At 33.3% G+C, this 19,765-nt stretch overlaps 2 long non-coding RNA genes across 3 annotated transcripts in view; both read right to left on the bottom strand.

The window, feature by feature from the left end:
* Window positions 1–5,727, bottom strand: part of LOC134256800 (uncharacterized) — a 101,957-nt gene extending 96,230 nt beyond the window's left edge. Inside the window, exons 1-2 of one of the 2 annotated variants that reach the window (XR_009989797.1) lie at window positions 5,472–5,727; window positions 4,782–4,853 (exon numbers count right to left, since the gene is read on the bottom strand). This is a non-coding gene — a long non-coding RNA (uncharacterized LOC134256800). The remainder of the gene's footprint in view (window positions 1–4,781; window positions 4,854–5,471) is intronic. The other variant, XR_009989796.1, reaches the window with a different exon arrangement.
* Window positions 5,728–12,302: 6,575 nt separating this feature from the next.
* Window positions 12,303–12,885, bottom strand: LOC134256803 (uncharacterized). The gene is made up of 2 exons (XR_009989799.1): window positions 12,827–12,885; window positions 12,303–12,582 (listed from the first exon to the last, which is right to left on the bottom strand). It is a non-coding gene; the product is annotated as an uncharacterized LOC134256803 (long non-coding RNA).
* Window positions 12,886–19,765: the final 6,880 nt, after the last annotated feature.

The raw sequence follows: 19,765 nt of genomic DNA, 5'->3' as shown, positions 1-19,765 counted from the left end.
AATTATTGTCAAAGAAGTCATCTCAATAATCTTATGCTTTGACCTTGACAAAGTGTCCTTAACAACAAAGTGTATTCCTACAATCATTATATATGTAATTAGTATGATGAATATGTTATGATAAAGATATTCAAGATATTATTAAACCACAGATAATGGGACACTTGCATCTTTATTGGGGATCTTATTGAGACCAACTTTAAATTCAAAATTAAACATGATACATACACAAACAAAATATATTAACAATTCCAGGAAAGTTTAATAATAACATTAAATCCAGCATCTGGGTATCTGTGTAATTTCTAGGGGGTTGTAAAAATTAGATGAAAAATAAAAGGTTTTAATGTGTTATTCCCATACATAACAACAGTCTTCAATATGAATTGGTAAAAATAAAAAGAGCTCATGCTATCAGAAAATCATATTTTCAATACTTGATTTGACTAGATCTCAGTCTGATAAATGGTTACATCTTATCCATACTCAGTGTCTGACAGTAAAAGATACAATCCTGGGTCCTTTCTTTGTCATCCTGTAAACCACAGTTTATGATCGTACTTAAATTGGTTGGAAATCATATTTATCTATGTTCTTCTTGAATCTCCCATCCTGTTTGATTTTCTTGTTTCAGTGTTCCAAGAAAGGATATTCTGTTAGTCTTTGCTTAATCTGATAGTCTTTCACCATTCTGAGAGTAGACATAGATCATTTCCATAAGCCCTCACTAGAGAATCCTGGAAAATAGAAAAAAAAACGTCTTAGTTAAAATTTTTTTATGTAATATAAGCTTGATGGAATTCTAAATATAGACAAAAAAGGGTATAAATACAAGGTGTAATCTCAGATTTTAACTTTTCAAATTAACCATGGGTAAGGCCAAACAAAAAAATAACTTTGTTTACTGTTACATGCTGAAATAAAATAGGGTCGGTAGGTAGGATTTTTTTTTTATTTTACTGAATTTTTTTAATACACAAATTCACATGAATTGGTTGAATTACAAAACAGTTTTACCATTGTACCGTGCCTTAATTTTGTTTGGGCTTGTAATATGGGTGGTAGGCAATAAAATCTTTCTTGCCAAATGCCTTACAACTCAGGGGTATGCAAATAAAAAAAATCAAGTACTAACCCACAGGCTTGTAACAACAATAACGTTATTAGTCCGAAGTTAAAAGTGACCAGTCCAAATATTGGGGCAAAAAACTGTAAAAACTAATATTTTAAAAAGTTCATAGTTGAGAAAGCTAGGGTCCTAAGCCATTCCTTTTAATGTTGAAGTTTAAAACTTTTAAGAAATTATCTTTTCTTTTCTGAACATATTGCACTAATCTAGCTTATCTTAAATGAAGCAAAAATTATTTTATTTTCATTTCAAACCATTAAGTATAATTGATATATATTAAAGTTTAATCACATAACACTTAGCTATCATTTGATTTGGGGATCATATATAATTGAAATAGATATCTGCATGGATTTACCCTTCACAGAGGAATGGAGGAAATTCGGATTAGGAAAAAAAACGATCGTTTTTTAAGTAAATAAGTCAGTTAGTATTGCAAAATGGATGAGATAAAAGTGATTTCAGAGCAGTAGGAGCCTGCTGCCTGAAAAATTTTCATTAGTTGGAAATTAAATAGCAAAATGAGTGAAAATATCGTTTGTGTTTCTCATGTATTTACATGCATAATTTTAATTTTATTTTTACTACCCCCCAAAAAACGGTAGCTCCGGGTGTTGGGCAATGCTAGTTGCACATCCCTGCAACTGCCACGCAATGGTAAGCAAATTGCAACGAACTCGTTGATGTAGAAATTGAACTCACTTGTTTTGTTTCTGTACGTGTACTTTCAATTTCGATTTCAAAGATAAATATAAAAGTTAAACTGACCGGCCAGTAACTTCCGGATTTTTATGACGAAAAAAAAATTTGGGTCGGCGATTAAAATTAGGGTCGGTCGGGTAACCGTAAACAAACATATTTTTTTGTTACGCCTAACACCTCCAGTAAAGAAAAGAGTAAAGGAATGAGTAAAATTCAGTTTGGAGAGAGAATTCTTTCAGAGAAAGATGTAGACAGAGGTATACCAGTTAAAATAAAAAAAAGATGGCACTATTGAGATCATTTCTCAAGAAGAATATAACCAATTATGTCCAGAAAAGGACCTAATTCCTGATCCTAATGTTGTCAGAGATTACATAGAAAGACCCTTGATTGCAGAAGAAACAAATGAAGAATATATCCATCTATTACCAAAAGAGGATAAGAATTACTTGGATTACCCTGAAAGACCTTTGACTAGAGAAGAAGCCAAGTTTATAGATGATAAGAGAAAACAGTTGTCAGAAAAAAAAGATTGTTAAAGACATGATTTTTAGCCCATAAAACCATTGGAGATTCAAGGATTACAAGATATAAGGATTAATGGAGGAAGTCCAAACTGAACTCTTGGAAGACATTAAGTAACTTTCCAGTGTTTGTTTATTACAAAATTATGTATTCTGATTAAAAAAAAGTTTTCACTATCATTTGTTGTGCCTTTGACCATTTAAATCGACCTTATGGTCAAGATTGTGATACACACTCTGATAATCATTTATAATGTCTCTATGATGTTTACCTCAAAAGTGTGAATCAGGGTATTTGTGTTCAAAGAGCTGAAGAAACTTTACAGACAGATCTATAATGATTTTGGAAGCATACATATTAAAGAGGTTAAAGGAGATATAACACTTGAATTCATTACTACATTATTAAAAAGAAAGAACACAAACTCATGGAAATGATATTGAAAGTACCTTAAATGAATAAAGTGTCATGCTCCAAGGTGTGCTTTAACAGAAGGTTTACAGCAGTCCCATGCACTCATAAGAAGATCTTGGGTAGTAGAAACACCAGGAAATTTTAAATCCAAACAATCAGATCATCTTACATCAGTTATATGGTTACAGTCTTTATACATAGTCAAGAGGGTCATTAAGATTTCTTTTCTGGTCATTCTGATGAGCCACATTATAGTATTCTTTCCCTGTGATATAATGTTAATATTAAATGAAAAATTTAAAATTCATCAGCAATTGGAGTCAAAACTTGCTATCTTTACCAGCTATGCTATTAAGGAAACGGGGGGTAACAAATTAGCCATATCTAATTTATTCTATAGATATGCTATCTTCAGCTGTTAACTATTATTTGGCAAAAAAATATATTCATTTTCGTTTCAAAATTTAATCATGCATTTTTGTATATATTTATATGGAGCTCTTCTTCTTCTAAAGGAGATCAATATAGTTTAAACATGACCATGACCACCAAGCCCTCTTTATTTAAAAAATCATATATCATTTACTTATCAATTCAAAAATATAAACATGCATATGTAAAATTAATAAATAAATAAATATTACAATTGTATCTCATTGAAACTTTACCTTCAAGTTTTGTGTGTTTCTTTGTTGGTTGACTAACTGTGTATTTCCAAAGGAACAGCAGACAGTTTGAACTTCATAGAGAATTAATTATAGATGGTCAGGAACAAACAATAGCTTCCATATTGATGATTGTAGAAATAAAAGCATTTTGTTAATATGATGGAGTACTGTGTGAAACAATGCATGTTTAAATACAACATGTACAATGTCAAAAAAAGTTCATGAAAATATTTGTTTTTAATCTCAAAAAATTGTTTTTAACATTAACTCCAGATGAGAGAAGTTCATCATGTTATTTTATAGATAATAAACAAGCACAACTACTGTATCAATATTACAAATAAAATGATTATCACATTAATTATTTAGACACTAAAAGACTTTATATTAAGGGCAGATTCAATTTTGGTTTAATAACTGTCAGTACTGCATACAGAAAAATACATCTTTATTTTAGCATCATCACAGTACAACATGTAGTCCTTCATTTTTTAAAAAGCTCATTACCAAGAAACAAAAGTGAAAATGAAATTATATGTATGCCATATATCACACATATTTAGAATCAAAACAAAAGTAAATGACTTAGAATTAATCTTTTGTAAATTCCTTCTTTTCTCTTATTAGATTCCTAATTAATATCTCTTTGATCACCATTTAGTAAGTCTGAATTCCATGGGTAACATACATAATGAATTATGAAATTATATCTTGATTTATACAAAAGGACTTATTAATATTCTGAAGATCCCTTAATCATATGTTAATATATTTTAGGTTAAATAAGGGTGTGGTTATATAAATGTAAGTTAGAGACAACAGATCACATAAGTATTGCACAGTAATTAAATTAACCATATAATCATGCTTACATGTAAATGCAAAGATGACCTTCATAGGAAATGTAAACAATTAAAAAAAAAACAAGACAAACTTACCAGATATATCAAAATATATGCCCATCCATTAAATAATCCAGTGAAATAACATCGCAGCTGATCCTGAAAAAATCATACAATTCAGTGATACACATTTAACCTCATTTTACAATGTAAGTAAAGCAATAATTTACAGACAAAAGGGACAGAAATGTAACAGATACCATGTATTTTACCAAAATTTAGTGAATATTTTTCTGATTGAAATTCAATCATAGAATGACCCATCAAACAAATATTAAATATACTCTGAGTTACATGCAGGTTATACAACTGTAAATCACAAGAAATGATGATAAATACAGTATTTACATTCAAAATAGAAGTTTACATATAAATTATGATTAAACGCAAAGATGACCTTCATAGGAAATGTAAACAATTAAAAAAACTAGACAAACTTACTAGAGATATCCAGCTATATGCCCAAAAAGCCTATCCATTAAATAATCCTGTGAATTAACATCTCAGCTGATCCTGAAAAAATCATACAATTCAGTGATACACATTTAACCTCATTTTACCATGTAAGTAAAGTACTAATTTAAAGACAAAAGGGACAGAAATGTAAAAGATACCATGTATTTGACCAAAATTTAGTGAATATTTTTTCTGATTGAAATTCAATTATAGAATGATCTATAATATAACAACATGTAGTCCTTAATTTTTTGAAAAGCTCATTACCAAGAAACAAAAGTGAAAATGAAATTATATGTATGCCATATATCACACATATTTAGAATCAAAACAAAAAGTAAATGACTTAGGATTAATCTTTTGTAAATTCCTCATTTTCTCTTATTAGATCCCTAATTAATATCTCTTTGATCACCATTTAGTAAGTCTGAATTTAATGGGTAACATACATAATGAATTATGAAATTATATCATGATTTATACAAAAGGGCTTAATAATATTCTGAAGATCCCTTAATCATGTGTTAATATATTTTAGGTTAAATAAGGGTGTGTTTATATGAATGTAAGTTAGAGATATCAGATCACATAACCATATTAAATTAACCATATAATCATGCTTAAATGCAAAGATGACCTTCATAGGAAATGTAAACAGAAATAAGACAAACTTACCTGTGGAATATGTCTGTCAGAAAGGAGATTTCAAAAATGAACGCGGTCTCAACATTCACATGGAAAGAATGCATCACTGATCAGGATGTTTACTTCAGTGGTCATAGAGAAATTGAGCTTTAAACAAGAAAAGCTTCACAGCAGGAAAATCATCATAGTAAAAGAGAGAAAAAACAAAAGATAGTCCTACATTTTCTGAAAATGTAAGTTCACTTCTTAGAAACAAAAGTGACAATGAAACTTTAATTTTACAAGTGTATGACGTCACAATGCATAGGTAAGTCTATGGTATTTTTTGCACACGGCCCCCCTTACAGATGATGCAACAGGTATAAAAAAAGATGATGCAATGGATATAAAAAGATGATGCCACAGGTCGTAGTAGCAGCGTACCAATGTAAACACAGTGTAAACACCCCGTATTTAAGGGGGACTATATGTATTGAATTAACCCACCTATCCCCCAGGGGGACTGTACTGAGTTGACCCCCTATCCCCCAGGGGGGGCCTGTACTCCCTTGGCCCCCTATTTTCCCCACAGGGGCTGCACTAGGTTGACCCACCTATCCCCCAGCCCCAAAAAGTGCACTCCCTTAACCCACCCAGAGGCTCAGCCAATCAGAATCCAGTATTTTTGACCTCATTTGCATAAAAAGTGCACTCAATTGAACTCGCCATCTAGACGGTTTATACTACTGTTGGGCCAATGTCAGATCCCCAACATCAAGCTAACCTGTTGGTCGAACGTTCGGCCGATGAGCGTCTGTAACGCTTCTCCTCCTACAGTTTTGATCTGATTTCAATTTTACTTGGCACACAAAAACTACACTAAGATACATAAAAAGGACATCGGTTTTCGATGAACGGTGTTGCCATGGTTACTAAAAAAAGAATTTTCTGTGAAATTCCTTTCACTGTGCGACATAGCAATTCTTGCAGCCTATGAACTTTACACATTTCCATTCCCCCTCCTGGTTATTTCATTTGAATGAATCTCCAGATTAAATCAGGACTTAACAGAGATAATGTTGGCAGAAGACGGAACCTTTATGAAAAGTGAAGAGGCACTGGCACGTCAGCATTTTTTTATGCTGGGCTTTTTATAGGTAAATTTCCTTTCTAATTGGATTCCAAGGTAATGTTTTTTAATGCTGACTGTTATAGTCTGTCCCACGACCGGAACGTCACTACTTTTTGCAAAATATCTCAAAATAACTAAACACCTTGGACTTCAACCTATATCCGATTGGAAGATTGATTTTTTTCCAAACTTCCTGCATTTATCCGAACCCTCGAGGTCAACCGGTGTATACACACGGCGGCAAATTCAAAGTCTACGGGGATTTAACATTGTCAAAATGGCCACCGCTTCGGAAGGGGGTCATCCATTGTTCGTAATTTTCCGTACATTGCCGTCAGTAAGGAAATGACGTCACACACGTTCGGGAGTGCTCTATGGTTATCGACGTCCGAATTACCTATAACGCCCGAGACTGCCAAGTATATGTACTGCAAAAAATTACGTCTCCAACAAAACTTTCATACCCAGACTGAGACCGAAGGGATCAAAGATTCATTAAAGGGTTATACACTGCATAAAGCAAAGAGGTATGACTCACTTCATATATAACAGCATAAGGGGTGAGTAAATTGCCATCATCACCTTGCTTTACATTAAAAAAATCGAGGCTTGGTTATTGCAAATTTGGCTCGAGTGAAATGACTGCTTTTATATCACTAAAGCAGTATTAATATTTAAAAAAAAATGCTGTCTTACCTTAAGGTTTCTCCCTAGCTTTCCATATAAATCCAACCCCTTATAGTTTGTTGTAAACTGTGACACACGGTCAAAATAAGCTTCATGTCGTTTCTGTGTGAACAAGTGATGTCCTTACATGCACATGCCACAGATTTCCTGACTTTTTTTACATCCAACGCTTTAAACACATAAATCCTTCGTTGATATTTTATTTAAATCCCAGTGCAAGACAACATTTGTTGTCTGCATCAAACTACGTCACCAATGAATTTTGACCTTGCCCTTCCAAAACTTCCTGTAATATCAGTGTTAGGTAAATTCAGACCCAGTATATCTATTTTTGTTTCCCACAAATATAACAGAATACCAAAAATTAAAATATTCCTATACACACAATATTAAAGTACATAACGCATATTAAAAGAATTATGGATTTTTTTAATATAATTTTTTCCCTAAAACAATTTAACAGATTAAATTTTATTATTTTTCAGAACAAATATTTTATTGTAGGATACCAAATAGCTACCTGGTGAAGACACAAGATGCAAAAGCACAAACATGGTTGTGTTCATTACATATATTAACTTAAGCCATAAGTACCCGCAGATATATTTTACAAGGTATGAAATAATGCAGATGTCTTGAGTTTGGTTTTCAGTCCCAACAAAATTTTTTTTGTAAATTTTCAAAGTATATTCTATGGAAGGGAATTACCGCCAAAAGTCTATGTATCTTGCTTTTATTCTTATTCTGCCTACTTCTTTATGCTTTGTTATTATTGTAATTATATGTCACTTTATTGTTTTCATATTCGTCTTCATTGCATTTCATTTTGACTTTTATCCTTCTTCATTTTGCCCTTACTTCTATGTTGCTTTATTCTTGTTAATTCATTTTACTTTCTTTTAAAATTGATACAGTTTCTTAAATGATTATCTCAATTACGAACGTGAATTCAATCACACTAAGAATGAAGCATATTCAATGAAGACGAATACAAGTTGTCAAAATTTAGTGCCGCATTATAACGCTAGGTGGCAGAGGTGTTCGCTACGAGTGATGGTAAAACTAGGTAAGCAAACCCGGGCCAGGGTTATTAAAGATTTTTCAATTTTCTGCCTTAATACTTTATCAATCGAACATCTGAAGGCCGAATCCGATCACCCGATCCGGAAACTCCATATTTATTTCCTCTGGGCACACGGAATAGCGGCCTCTTTTTTTAAACATAACTTTATATACCGGTACTTTACTGAATATGCTCATTGAAAGGCCGACCCACTTTTTGTAAGGGTAAGGGTCAAATAAGGTTAATGTAGTATAGTAGGGATAACATTTAAATTTGATACTATAGAAGAAGTTGAATCTAACCCAAAACCCACCCACCCCCTTAATATGATTTCATTGGCATCGGAAGCAAAGTGAAAGTTGGGGCTGGGGGGGGGGGGGGGTTAAGCGTAAGAAATATTTTTTAGACCTTCAAAAAAAAACTTGACAAGCAAAAAAAAAAGGAGAAATGTCCACTGTCCAAACACAAAAATCCTATATCGTGTGTGTGTGGTGGTGATGGTGGTGGGGGGGGGGTTCAAATTTCAGTGCCAATTTCTTTTTTTCAAAACATCACCACTTTCCACATTTAAAACCTATGCTGCATCGAGTCCATGGAAAGTGTGTGGGGGGGGGGGGAGCTAAACCTACGCAGTAATGTTCAATGTTATACTAAGTCTAACTTTGGGAAAAAGTGGGGGCTAAGACCCCCTCTCTCTCTGCGGTTCCGATCGACGCCTATGTATTTTCAAGTTTGGACAATTTCCTTGGTTTTTTGTTTTTTTTTTTTGTTTTTTGTTTTGTTTTGTTTTGTTTTTTTTTTTTGCTTGTCAAGTTGTTTTCAGCGGATAGCTTGAATTTTCAAAAACGATGCTACGTCACTGTTCTCTCGCCTGAAAAAATATCACTCCACTAAAGTTATTTGTTGGATAATTGAATTCCCGCTTTACAGTTTAATTGACATAAAAATGTTAAATATTTTGATTCTAGATGCCCCTTTATAAATTTATAAATTGAGTTGTTTTTCAGGACATTCCCAGGCGTGGATCTAGGAATTGAAGTTAGAGGGGCGCCAAAAGAAGGCAAGGGGTCTGGAGGCCGCCTTGAGGCTCCCAGTAGGTCAAGGGCAAAGTCCTGGTGGGGGCTCAGGGGGCGAACCCCCGGAAGCCCCTGGGTTCTAGAGATTTTGTAGGGTAAAAATGAGGTCTACCATGTAGGCATATTTACATTTTCTAGACGAAACTGTGATTTATGTTAACTTTGACAATTTTAGGGGGTTGGGGGGGGGGGGGGGGGCGCTGGATGCGCCCCCTCCTTAAATCCGTCACTGGTTCCACTGAACTGAACTTTATTTCACGACAGATAGTAATTGCTCCTGCGTGTGATTCTAGGGACGGGGCTTTGCAAAGGATTGAGGAGTGTTATTGGTAGGCAAAGTTGGAACCAGGCTACACCCCAGGCATACTAGAAACTCCCCAGTCTTTTTTCATGCATTAATTTTTATATTGAAATAGCACTTTTTAATAAAGAAAAGAAATATCTTTTAGTACACACCGTATTATACATCAGCTAGGACTCAGGAGAGTTAAAAAAAAATCTTAAAACTTAAAAATTCTGTATTTGATGGTGGGGGGGGGGGGGGTCGTCAACTTTTTTTCAGTACCAAATATAACTCATATGTACATATGCCACTAAGTACATGACTACTTTAATATATGAATTGACTACATTGTATTAGCATGTGATTAGTACTGCAACAAAAAGTGTAAGGGATGGGGGCAACAAGCCTTTCGCTGAACTTTTCCAGTAGTAAAAAGTATGTTACGTTTAGGAAAATGTTTCGTGGCATCCTCCCCTCTACCGGTGAAACTTACCCCATAGGAGGTCGTACAGACGGAAGTCAGTATATATATATTGAGACTTGGTGGTATGATTGTATAACGTCCCTTTAAATTGGAGAATTTTTAACTCAAATGGAGAAACCACCTCTTGCCGGTGGATAGCTGCAAATTTGTCCTATATACTCGGCACATATAGCCATTGTGCAGTGGGGGATCTTTTATCGGGCCAGCACCTATTACTACTACTATTAATAATACGCTCTAGATCTCATCCGAAGGACCGAACTCCACGTCCCATAGTGGGATTCGAACCCACGACGTATTGATTGACTCCTTACTACTGTGTTTCGTGACCCTAGAGCAGACGCCGTAACCACAGTGCCACGCGGGCGATTGCACCCGAGTGGAGGGGCATCCGGGGGGGGGGGGGGGTCATTATCCATTTGTACTCGGGAAGATTATCTATGTTAAACTAAATGGTTAAAATGATTTAATTATTAACCACTATTAAATGGTTTCATTTAAACATTTATTCGTGTAGGACGTATAACTTTTCTTAAAAAACTGAATACGTTAGCATATAAACATTGTTTTACAATTTAAAAAAATATTCGGGGGTGGGGTTGCTATGAAGGGGGACGAATTGCTATATACAGCTAGATTCCCCACGGAAGACTAGCTATATATTGAAACTTCCCCGGGGGAAGTCTCACTGAATAGTCTTCCGAAGGAAGCATCACTATGTAGTCAGTCTTCCAGGGGAAATTAATCTTACCATTTTCCGAGGGAATGGCAATATCGGGTACATACCTGAACTTATAACAAACATCATTTGAAAATTTAAGTTCGATTGATAAAGTATCAAGGCAGAAAATTGAAAAATCTTTAATAACCCCGGTTCGGTTTTGCTTACCTATTTTTACCAACATTCGTATAGCGAACACCCTGCCACCTAGCGTTATAATGCGGCACTAAATTCGGACAACTTACATTCGTCTTCATTGAATTTAGTGCCGCATTATAACGCTAGGCGGCATTGTTTACATGATTGAATTTACGTTCGTAATCGAGATAATCAAGATAGTTTATTTAAAAAACAGTATCAAATTAAAAGAAAGTAGAATGTATTCACAAGAATAAAGCAACATAGAAGTAAGGACAATATAAAGAACGATAAAAGCTCAAGTGTAATATAATAAAGACGAATACGAAAACAATAAAGTGACATATAATTACAATAATAACAAAGCATAAAGAAGTAGGCAGAATAAGAATAAAAGCAAGATACATAGACTTTTGGCGGTAATTCCCTTCCATAATATTCATTGACAATTTCCTAATACACAAACATGTATATTCCTAATTCACCTATATCATATACCTAGTAGTGTATCAGCCCTGTTTAGACTAGGCGAGACACGAATGGGAAGTAGGGCTGTCTCGTCCTCAGGGCTGAGATATCTCTGTCTCGGCCTGTTGTCAAGGGATGGTCCCAGTATGTATTAAGTATAAATTTATATTTAAGAAATAAATACAGACTAAAATCTTTAAAAATTATTTATTTGTGCTAGAATATTGAGAAAACTGTTTTTAAAATTGTAAAATACTTTGGAATTATTTTATTATAACTGTATAAAATAGGCAAAGTAATTTTGAAATACTTTTACTGTGTCAGTAAAACTTAAATGTTCAGAACGAACATCGATATTGCGAGTTCTTGATATGGTGAAGTTTTCTTGGATCCCCAGCTAGGCAGCCATGTAATTATAATGAATTCCTTATATGGATGAAACAAATTTTAACTTTGCTATTTATCCTAGTTTTACTTAATAAGTTAAAACTAAAAATTGGGACTTTTTATAAGACCTTTCTGAGAAATTCAAACAACCTTGAAGGACATTGAGAAGTTATAAATATTATCATGATAAAATGAAAATTAATTGTTGCTCGAAAAGATTGAAATTTCAAGCTTCATTTTGAGACTATGAATTAAATTGTAAATTAAAGAGTTATCCTTTCTGTCTGAGGATCCTTAGGTATCTTAACAGTAAAATTATAAATTACTTCAAACATAAAACAGTTTTAAATTATAGGATAAACCAGTTTGTTTGAACTGTTTCATTGTTTTATTAATTCAGTAAAATTTAAAAATATTTTACAAGATAAATAATTTGTTATATATGTCCTATATTAAAGGATATTATATGAATTTCAGAGGAATAAATGTTTATAAAAGTCAAGCGCCCACTGATGCTGAAGTGTTGAGTCCATGTTGTATTAAAGACATGAAACAGAAGTGAGAAAATGTCGACATCAGTCATCTATGAATGAAGATGGAGATCAAGTGACTAGTCTCATCCTAAAATTTCTGATGAAAATGGTGTTGTCTGGCTCATCCAATGACCACTCCATTTGCAGACTACCAGGTAATCTTTGGTTTTGTCAATACTTTAATTTGTGCCTGCAAAAATTGATGATAAAACATTTTAATTTGTCATAAGATTCAGTGCATAAAAAATACTTATAAATTTGTGCAAAGTGAAATTTAAAGATACATTAAAAATTCAGATCATGTTCGTCATATTAAGTAACATGAATTGTTTACTTATTAAAAATACATATACTTGGTTAATTCTCATTTTCAGGTTCCAATCTGAAGTATACGTAGGAAGAGTAAAATCTTTTTCATTCAAATAACTACTTACTAGCTGTGATCCAGATGAACGTCCTGATTGTTTTGTCCAACATAAGATGACTTACGATCAATCTGACACATTAATCTGAAAAATTGAGTGAACATCCTTCTTCTTGCATGTCTTTGTTATGGTATCTTGTCTCTGCATGGTCATCATAACTTTGCACTCTTGTGAATAATGTAACCTATAAAACATCATTTTGTAAGTTAGTAATAAAAGTACATGTATAATCAAATATTCTATGCTTCATTCATTAATATATTTTTGATCAAGGTTTGTTTATTCTTTCAAATGGTGAGATTGTGCATTATTAAAGGTGCTTTTACACAGATTTGAAGTTAATATTTTCTCAAATATCCTGTAAAATATGATGACTATCACATATATTGCAATAGCATTTAATTCACACAAATATATTACAAGAGGCACTTGGGCCACATTGCTTACCTGAATAGCTTTGATCATGCAGTTCTTTACAAGATTAACCCCTTGTTATACCTTCTCTACCCCCGGGTCATAATTTGTACAATATAAAATCTACACTACCCTACAGTGATTTTGCATAAGTTTCAGCTTTACTTTCCCAGTAATTCCCTAGAAGAAATTTTTTATAGAATTTTTTAATAAATACTGAGTATATCAATGTAAAAGTTTGGTTCCCTATTGTGGCCCCGACCTACCCCCAGGGTCATAATTTGAACAATTTAGAATCTACTCTATCCCAGGATGCTTCCACATAAGTTTCAGCTTTTCTGTCCCAGTGGTTCATGGGAAAAAATTTAAGGATACTAAGAGAATAATATACAATTGAAAGATTAGAGGGAAAATTGTAATAGACATCAGGTGCTCAGAGCGTCAAAAATTCATTCTCAATACATGTACAGTGGACCTTCAGATATCCGAACACCAGATTACTGGATGCTTCAGTATCTGGATGATTTTTCATCAGAACAAAATTTTTTAACGTTTAATATTTTTTTCTTGTTTAGCAGATAATTCAGATATGCGGATGCTTCACATATCCGGACAAATTGACAAAGCGGACGGATAAATGAGGCTCCACTGTATTTAAAAGAGACAGGATATTTTGAATATCTTGAATTTTAGAGTAAACTTACTACTTATGCATATTATCTTTGCTTTAGCCAAAGGTTTCTGGTCTGCTTCTCTCCTTATATTGCAGTGTCTAAATCAAGCTTCATATTGCTGAAAGAAGAGAAAGTGTCATAAAAGTGTATAACAGGACATCAATTTCATCATAAACTAGAGTGTTCCAATTTAAGAAACAAATGTGTCACTTGCTTTTAGCTTCTTTATTAAGATGTATCTAAATCTATGAGTGGCCAGCTATTTTTATGCTACTGGCCGGCATATACAGTATGCAACCCTCAACTGAATAATTTAGTTGAAATCATTATAAAAAATTATTAATTTATCATTTAACATGTTAATATGCGTTTCAAAGCAATTGCCACATTGCTTGATCAACTTTGTGGGACCCAATCCCAATGTAATCTGATTCTCATATTAATGTTTAAGATATCAGTTTGTGTGGTTTCTGAATATCATACAGTTTCAAAGAACAGTATTATAAGTTAATAAACATGAATAAATGTTAATCTATCAATACCGCCACCCAAAAGTCTTAAGTTTAAATTGACTGGGGTATTTCTTTGCAAAGTAGGTCAAAGGTCAAGTCAACCATGCTATACAAATACTAGCAAATAAGGATAAAATGTTTTGTTTGATGTACTCCGACTGACCCATCAAAATGCCCCAACAATTTTTATAAGCAACTTGAATTTTTTTTTAAAATTTAGTTTCATTAAATAGAAATAGAGACTGTTTCATTTTAAAACTGTGGTATATGATTTCTGAATTCTCTTGGATGCTTTTAGTTAAATTTTTTTTAATGATTAATATTTCATCTGTCTATAGTTATCTAGTGTGTATTGAAAACTGTTATACTGTTAAACATTAATAAATTTCGGAGTCTGCAATTTTTTAATGACACTTTATAATCACTTTGATCAATACTATTAAGCCAAAAAAAAAAGCTACCTATACCTACTCTCCTTGAAAAATGTGTGTCAGAGTATATCAAATAAAAATAATTTAATCATGGCCTGCAGTTTTTAAAAACAATTACTTAGATGATAATCTTCTAGAGTTAAGGAAACAGAAATTTTCAAATTAAGTTCACATTTAAGCAGTATAGGACTTTATACAGAGAAATGATGATGTTGAGGCTATGTGCAGCTTGAAAATAGCATTCACTTGTCCTCTCCCAACTCAGGATTAGGTTGGCTGGTAGGTGAGAAAATTATTATCAGAAAATTTAATATAAATTTTATTAATTTATCCCCCCCCCCCCCAAAAAAAAAAAATGATTCCTGGAGATTACAAAAAAAAATTGTGTCATTAGCCAGTTGGTTGGGACAGGGCAATCAAACTTTTTTTTAAAGAGGACCTGGCTGAGAATTTGAACTCATAGTATGTGCATGACAGTATTGATGGGAATTTGTCTCTGGTGTTATATGTACATATTTACAAGTCTGTACTCAGATTCAGATGAAACGATTCAGCCTATCTTAACTTTCTATGCTGATCAAATTATACAGACATGTTCTTTCTGTTTTCCTTTGATGAATAGTGTTTAAATTACTTTCTCATTTAAACTGCAAGGTCAAGAAAATGGTTTCCTGAAACAGCCAGTACATGCATATTCATCTACTTTATGTCTGGTTCTGCTAATTAATTCATCAATATGCATGCATGTACATGATTCACCATTAGAACTCAATCCTGTTTGATTGACAAAGATTTGATTTAAAAAATGCATGCACATATTTTAATATTATAAAGTTTTGAAAAATAATACTAAAATGTGTTATCTATTGAAAACTCTGTTTTGATGCTCCCAGGGTGTTGATACTACACATAAATGTAAAATTAAAAATGTTCTTTAGATCTATAGCTTGTTATTATATGTGCCAAATGCATGTACATGAAATGGTATAAATTGAAAATGAAAGTAGAAATAAACTTAAGTTGATTTGCTATGATAATCAGCTGTGCCTTTCTTTATGGTTATTTTTCACCTACTTGTTTAGCCATCTTCTTGTTCTATTATAATCATAGAGATTTTTCACACATGGGCTTTCATACAGACCGCTACAGGGCACAATAACCATGAGCACTTACCAAATACAAATAGCTGAAATCGTTGTATCCAATGTCATCAATATCACGCGTTTTGAAATTTATACACTCTTACCATTTGTAGACATTTCTTTCTTGTGTGTATATAAGCTAGTAAAACAACAAAAGCGCAAAAATACCATAGAAATAATAAACAACTTACGTTTTAAACACTGGCGAGCTTGCATCATCATGTCAACATCCATTCTCCACAAGTTGTACTTCGTTAGATTCGGGCTATTTTCTCGAAGTTAATAATTAAACTTGTTAATTGCTGTTAAAATTAATTTTAATTCAAAGTGAAAGTTGTATTATCAATGAAAGCAATTTAAATTAATTCCTTTAATTTTTAAAGATTTTTCGGAAATTTATTTTGCAAAGGACGACTACTCCCTTCAATAACTGGTTCCCGGCCCCGTAACCTAGACGTTAATGGACGAGTTTACCATGTTAAATCCCCGTAGACTTTGAATTTGCCGCCGTGTGTATACACTGGTTGACCTCGAGGGTTCGGATAAATGCAGGAAGTTTGGAAAAAAATCAATCTACCAATCGGATATAGGTTGAAGTCCAAGGTATTTAGTTATTTTGAGATATTTTGCAAAAAGTAGTGACGTTCCGGTCGTGGGACAGACTATAGTAGTTATCCTTCTATCCATGTTTTTATAGGACTGAGCGCCATCCAAGGAGGGCCATTTTTTTTATCAACTAATATCTGTCCTTGACCTCCCAGACTCTGAAGAGACAAAACAGTTTGTTAACGGGTTAAGGAGAGTTGGTGTTCATCAGGTGAATTTTTGATAATATTTTATTAATTCCTTTAAAAGTATGTGTGTGTCCAAATTATAAGACAACATTTATCTGTGTGGCATTTACGAGTTGTATATATATATGGTTTACATGTTTACATTTACCAACAGAAAGAGGAGAGATATATTTGGACAATCTAAACCATGTTTATACATTAAAAGAAGCCGCAATTAAAATTTCTATTTTATTCGACTATCTTAAATACGTGCATTTAAACAAATCTGTCACAGGTTAAACTTCAGATATACCAATGAATATCTTTTCAATGTTGCAGATGATAACAAAAAAGGGAAGGATTAAGTACCTTTTTATGCCGTCCCCCACAGACTCTAAGACGGTGAACAAGTTCTTACACCTGATGAATGTGGAATTTAGCGAAGAAGGCACAAACAGTAAGGGAGGAAGCAGCATTTAAGTCATTCCTCCGCTATTTTGCGAGAAGTTTATGGTGAGTTTAAAGTTTATAAGCAGTTTTTTAGGGTGTGTGTAGAGAAAGAATCCAATGCCGTTATGTAATATAATGGGAAAAGCACATTTCATTTACCAGATGCAATAATAGTAATGAACTTGCAGCGAAAGCTGATCAGAACTTTGGGTGCATAATGTATAAATCAGGTTGCCAAGCATGTACGAGGGTCGTCCAAAAAGTTCGTGGACAATGACGTTTTTGTGAAAATTAATGGTTCTGTATAAAACTTTTGGATATCAAAATATTTCTTATGAAAAAGCAAATCAGAATGATTTAATTTTTATGGATGGAACGTAATATTTTTGTAAAAATCTGGGTCTTTAAAGGTCGCGGATAGTGCGCACAGACCAAGGTTTAAATGACATAAACTGTGATATAAAGTGTTTGCATTAAAAGGATTATTTTCTATATAAGACAAATCAAAAATTAATAAAAATTGTACGTAACAAAAATAAAGAGGCTATAATCATTTTATGACATCCTAAGTATCGCTTCCCATATTACAAATACTAAGCAAAAATCCTAACAAATATGTGTCAAAACTCGACATAAAAAACGACGTTGTCATTCTGCACGGACCAGCGTCCGATCAAAAAATAAGATTTTATACGGTTGAAACGATCTAAGAGACAAAATATTTATTAAAACCATTCAAAATTTTTGAAATATATTTAGTGTATCAATTTCAGATTGGTATATACGATTTTTCAACTGTGTGTACAAATTCGAAGACACTACAAGAATTTAAAAACGCATGTAGTTTACTGAAAATGGAGATTTCTGTTCATGACGTTGTTATAAATCTAGCACAGCGTCGGACTAGGCTGTGCTGTTTTATACAAACTGTTTTTTAGATGACGCTCGTAAATTTTTTGAATTGTTTTGAATTTGAAGAAACAAATACATTATAACCTATACTTAAAGATTATTGCTAACACTTAGAAGTGCGTTGCGCCATAAAAAAGAAATGAAATGTGTGTCCATGAACATGTGTTAAGTCAAAATCCAAATGTTTGACGTTATAATGAAATTAGCTTAACATCAGAATGGTCCGTGCGCACTATCCGCGACCTGTAAAGACCCTGATTTTTACATAAATATTACGTTCCATCCATAAAAATTAAATCATTCTGATTCCCTCGTGTATTCATTGCAGAAGAACGTCAATATGTTTGATACAACAAAGTTTTTTTTTTCCGAGATTTTAAACAATTTGGATGTTTGTGGCTTAGCGGAGAAAAAAATTCATTGCTTTATAATTTACGTAAAATTATAAGCTCACCTGAGCTAAAATCTCCATAGGCTAGTTTTTACTAAACTTGCCACAAAAGCATCCTTTTGTAAAGGGGACTCAAGTTTGTTCAAATTAATGATGTGGCACGCCCACTTTAGAGGGGAGATAATTAAGAAATAGTGAAAATTTGGTGGCATCTTTTAAAAATCCACTGGGCCAAAAAAATTGAAATTTCAGTCACACTTTCCTCACGTAGTTCAGATTCAAGTTTGTTCAATTATGACCCCCCCCCCCCCCCCGGGGGGTCGCAATGGGGAATCAAAGTTTTACAAAGGAATATATAGGAAAGAAAATCTTGAAAAGTCTTCTTCCTAAGAACATGATTAGTCATAATAATTCAGAAGCATCCTCAGGTGGTGTAGATTCAAATTCAGATCCATAGGGATAGGGCAAGGCCTCAATAGAAGATCAAATGTCGGGACCACTTTCATATTTAAAACTTTTCAATACTGCTTTTTCCTTGCCAAATTGCTCAGATAAACGATGTGGCCGATGAGCCTCTTGTTAATAATTCTTTAAGGGTAATAATCACCAGCAATTTAAACGGCATTGGAGCTTCTGCTTTGATCTGGGACTGATGCAATTAATCACTATAACCACTTTTGGAATTCTTCGCTAGCTACAGCTATGGATATTATCAATTGCAAGGTCACATCAAATAGACCGCCCTCTGTGCTTATTACCAATTATAACCCTGCAGTAAAAAAAACTCGGGAAAATAAAATTATCAAAAAAGATGAGCATTGTTCTGTAATTTTCCCGGTATTCTTTATAATTGGATATAAGCGACATAGAAACCTGAACGAGTTTTTAAACTCGACTGGTCGGCATATCAATTAACGCATCAGACAATTGGAGTAAGTGAGCAGATTTGTACCAAGGTGGCTGTCAATAACCCAAGAAACACTCTAAACAAACAGCCCATATATTTTCTCATGCATGCATTTAACTCCTTCATCGCGATAGTGTGACGGGTACAAGATAAATGATGAGCACGCCCTCAACATTCTTCCGTTTTGTTTCACCAAAATTGTGAAACACTGGTTTCTTTCGCTAGAATCCAAATTCAAATCATCTTTAGCAACGTTTAAGGAAGTGTTTTTCTAACGTTTTAAGGACCATGAGACAGTGGATGAGAACCTAGACCACATCGTACATAACCAAAATGAAACGG

Source organism: Saccostrea cucullata, unplaced genomic scaffold, assembly GCF_032062105.1.
Source record: "Saccostrea cucullata isolate Sc308-1 unplaced genomic scaffold, CSIRO_AGI_Scuc_v1 ctg4073, whole genome shotgun sequence".
Taxonomy (NCBI): Eukaryota; Metazoa; Mollusca; class Bivalvia; order Ostreida; family Ostreidae; genus Saccostrea; species Saccostrea cuccullata.
This window is presented reverse-complemented; position numbering and strand designations above follow the sequence as displayed.